Source organism: Lampetra fluviatilis, chromosome 39, assembly GCF_964198595.1.
Source record: "Lampetra fluviatilis chromosome 39, kcLamFluv1.1, whole genome shotgun sequence".
Classification (NCBI taxonomy): Eukaryota; Metazoa; Chordata; class Hyperoartia; order Petromyzontiformes; family Petromyzontidae; genus Lampetra; species Lampetra fluviatilis.
Window position 1 is genome coordinate 7,104,502 of NC_136313.1, and position 4,394 is coordinate 7,108,895.

Sequence of the window (4,394 nt, forward strand, 5' to 3'; positions counted from 1 at the left end):
AGCTCTCCACATCACTAAGGATCAAAGGTAACTGATGATTTGGGGATGTAGCTGCTGGAATACCGTGTCAACTCATACGGTTTACCCCGTATTCTTATACAGGGAAATTGAGTTTTCAGGTTCATACGGCGTACAGCCGTTTCAATACGGGTGATTGTAGTGGTGAGTGTGCTAGTGGTGAGTGTGCTAGTGGTGAGTGTGCTAGTGGTGAGTGTTGTGGTGAGTGTGCTAGTGGTGAGTGTACTAGTGGTGAGTGTGCTAGTGGTGAGTGTAGTGGTGAGTGTGCTAGTGGTGAGTGTACTAGTGGTGAGTGTGCTAGTGGTGAGTGTAGTGGTGAGTGTAGTAGTGGTGAGTGTAGTAGTGATGAGTGTAGTGGTGAGTGTAGTGGTGAGTGTGCTAGTGGTGAGTGTACTTGTGGTGAGTTTGCTACTGGCGAGTGTACTAGTGGTGAGTGTAGTAGTGGTGAGTGTAGTGGTGAGTGTAGTAGTGAGTGTACTAGTGATGAGTGTAGTGATGAGTGTAGTGGTGAGTGTACTAGTGGTGAGTGTGCTAGTGGTGAGTGTACTAGTGGTGAGTGTACTAGTGGTGAGTGTAGTGGTGAGTGTGCGAGTGGTGAGTGTGCTAGTGGTGAGTGTACGAGTGGTGAGTGTACTAGTGGTGAGTGTATGAGTGGTGAGTGTAGTGATGAGTGTGCCAGTGGTGAGTGTGCCAGTGGTGAGTGTGCTAGTGGTGAGTGTGCTAGTGGTTAGTGTGCCAGTGGTGAGTGTATTAGTGGTGAGTGTAGTGGTGAGTGTACTAGTGGTGAGTGTACTAGTGGTGAGTGTACTAGTGGTGAGTGTGCTAGTGGTGAGTGTGCTAGTGGTTAGTGTGCCAGTGGTGAGTGTATTAGTGGTGAGTGTGCCAGTGGTGAGTGTACTATTGGTGAGTGTACTGGTGGTGAGTGTAGTGGTGAGTGTGCTAGTGGTGAGTGTAGTGGTGAGTGTGCTAGTGGTGAGTGTGCTAGTGGTGAGTGTCTATGTGTCTGTGTTTCTCCCTTGTGATGGGACTTTGTAGGATGAACTTTGAGATTTATAAGGGGCACGAAGTGACTAATAATGTCTGAATTGGTCGGTGACAAGGCAGGCCACTGATAAGGAGTTGACAGGTATGTAGTAGTGGAGTGTATAGTGTATTGCACAGTGTATAGTGTCGTGTATAGTAGTATATAGTGTAGTGTATAGTAGTGTATATTGTAGTGTATAGTAGTGTATATTGTAGTGTATAGTAGTGTATAGTGTAGTGTATAGTAGTGTATATTGTAGTGTATAGTAGTGTATATTGTAGTGTATAATAGTGTATAGTGTAGTGTATAGTAGTGTATATTGTAGTGTATAGTAGTATATAGTGTAGTGTATAGGATGAATGTTGAGATTATATAAGGGCACGGGGTGACCAATAAGGGGCCGTCCATAAATGACGTCACGCGATTTTGGACGATTTTGACGCCCCCCCCCGTCACACGGCGTCACGAAAAGTCAGACCCCCCCTCAAATATGACGTCACAAAGCTCTGCCCCCCCCCCAAACCATATTTCCATTTTGAAAATAAAACATGCTTGAAATCGCTTTAAACTATTGTCATTGTAGTACGTATTTAATGTGGCGCTGCACTCTGATGTTGTAGGAGAAAATATTTATTAAAAAGTATATTTAATTAAGTAGAACGTGTTGTCTATATTTATTTACAGTTGCGCATTTTTGATGTGACGTCACATTTCTCAAACCCCCCTCCCCTCGTCACAAATCGTCACAAATGTCTGACCCCCCCCCCTAGGTGCATGACGTCATTTATGGACGGCCCCTTATCCCTTGTGATGAGGCTTTGTAGGATGAACGTTGAGATTTATAAGGGCACGGGGTGACCAATACGGTCTGAATTTGTCTGTAACAAGGTAGGCCACTGAAAACGGGTTGACATGTATGTAGTAGTGGAGTATATAGTGTATAGTGTAGTGTATAGTGTAGTGTATAGTAGTGTATAGTGTAGTGTATAGTAGTGTATAGTAGTGTATAGTGTCGTGTATAGTAGTGTATAGTGTAGTGTATTGTGTAGTGTATAGTGTCGTGTATAGTAGTGTATAGTGTAGTGTATTGTGTAGTGTATAGTAGTGTATAGTGTCGTGTATAGTAGTGTATAGTGTAGTGTATTGTGTAGTGTATTGTGTAGTGTATAGTGTCGTGTATAGTAGTGTATAGTGTAGTGTATTGTGTAGTGTATAGTAGTGTATAGTGTCGTGTATAGTAGTGTATAGTGTAGTGTATTGTGTAGTGTATTGTGTAGTGTATAGTGTCGTGTATAGTAGTGTATAGTGTAGTGTATTGTGTAGTGTATAGTAGTGTATAGTGTCGTGTATAGTAGTGTATAGTGTAGTGTATTGTGTAGTGTATTGTGTAGTGTATAGTGTCGTGTATAGTAGTGTATAGTGTAGTGTATTGTGTAGTGTATAGTAGTGTATAGTGTCGTGTATAGTAGTGTATAGTGTAGTGTATTGTGTAGTGTATTGTGTAGTGTATAGTGTCGTGTATAGTAGTGTATAGTGTAGTGTATTGTGTAGTGTATAGTAGTGTATAGTGTCGTGTATAGTAGTGTATAGTGTAGTGTATTGTGTAGTGTATTGTGTAGTGTATAGTGTCGTGTATAGTAGTGTATAGTGTAGTGTATTGTGTAGTGTATTGTGTAATGTATTGTGTAGTGTATAGTGTTGTGTATAGTAGTGTATAGTGTAGTGTATTGTGTAGTGTATAGTAGTGTATAGTGTCGTGTATAGTAGTGTATAGTGTAGTGTATTGTGTAGTGTATAGTGTCGTGTATAGTAGTGTATAGTGTAGTGTATTGTGTAGTGTATAGTAGTGTATAGTGTCGTGTATAGTAGTGTATAGTGTAGTGTATTGTGTAGTGTATTGTGTAGTGTATAGTGTCGTGTATAGTAGTGTATAGTGTAGTGTATTGTGTAGTGTATAGTAGTGTATAGTGTCGTGTATAGTAGTGTATAGTGTAGTGTATAGTGTAGTGTATTGTGTAGTGTATAGTGTCGTGTATAGTAGTGTATAGTGTAGTGTATTGTGTAGAGTATTGTGTAATGTATTGTGTAGTGTATAGTGTCGTGTATAGTAGTGTATAGTGTAGTGTATTGTGTAGTGTATAGTGTCGTGTATAGTGTAGTGTATAGTGTAATGTATTGTGTAGTGTATAGTGTCGTGTATAGTAGTGTATAGTGTCGTGTATAGTAGTGTATAGTGTAGTGTATTGTGTAGTGTATAGTGTCGTGTATAGTAGTGTATAGTGTCGTGTATAGTAGTGTATAGTGTAGTGTATTGTGTAGTGTATAGTGTCGTGTATAGTAGTGTATAGTGTAGTGTATTGTGTAGTGTATTGTGTAATGTATTGTGTAGTGTATAGTGTCGTGTATAGTAGTGTATAGTGTAGTGTATTGTGTAGTGTATAGTGTAGTGTATAGTAGTGTATAGTGTAGTGTATAGTAGTGTATAGTGTAGTGTATAGTAGTGTATAGTGTAGTGTATTGTGTAGTGTATTGTGTAATGTATTGTGTAGTGAATAGTGTCGTGTATAGTAGTGTATAGTGTAGTGTATTGTGTAGTGTATAGTGTAGTGTATAGTAGTGTATAGTGTAGTGTATAGTAGTGTATAGTGTAGTGTATAGTAGTGTATAGTGTCGTGTATAGTAGTGTATAGTGTAGTGTATTGTGTAGTGTATTGTGTAATGTATTGTGTAGTGTATAGTGTCGTGTATAGTAGTGTATAGTGTAGTGTATTGTGTAGTGTATAGTGTAGTGTATAGTAGTGTATAGTGTAGTGTATAGTAGTGTATAGTGTAGTGTATTGTGTAGTGTATAGTGTAGTGTATTGTGTAGTGTATAGTGTAGTGTATAGTGTAGTGTATAGTGTAGTGTATAGTGTAGTGTATAGTGTCGTAATGTATAGTAGTGTAGTGTGTAGTGTAGTGTATAGTGTAGTGTATTGTGTAGTGTATAGTGTAGTGTATAGCAGAGGTGTGGACTCGAGTCATGTGACTTGGACTCGAGTCAGACTCGAGTCATGAATTTGATGACTTGCGACTCGACTTGGACTTGCATAACAATGACTTTGTCCCACCTATGAGATGTGGACTCGAGTCATGTGACTTGGACTCGAGTCAGACTCGAGTCATGAATTTGATGACTTGCGACTCGACTTGGACTTGCATAACAATGACTTTGTCCCACCTCTGGTGTATAGTATAGTGTAGTGCACAGGATGAATCTGAAATTTAAAAAAATGTTGAGTGGTGACATGACGTCATCAGGCGGCCACGCTACAAATTGACGTCACGGCGAGAACCCCCCCACCCACCCACC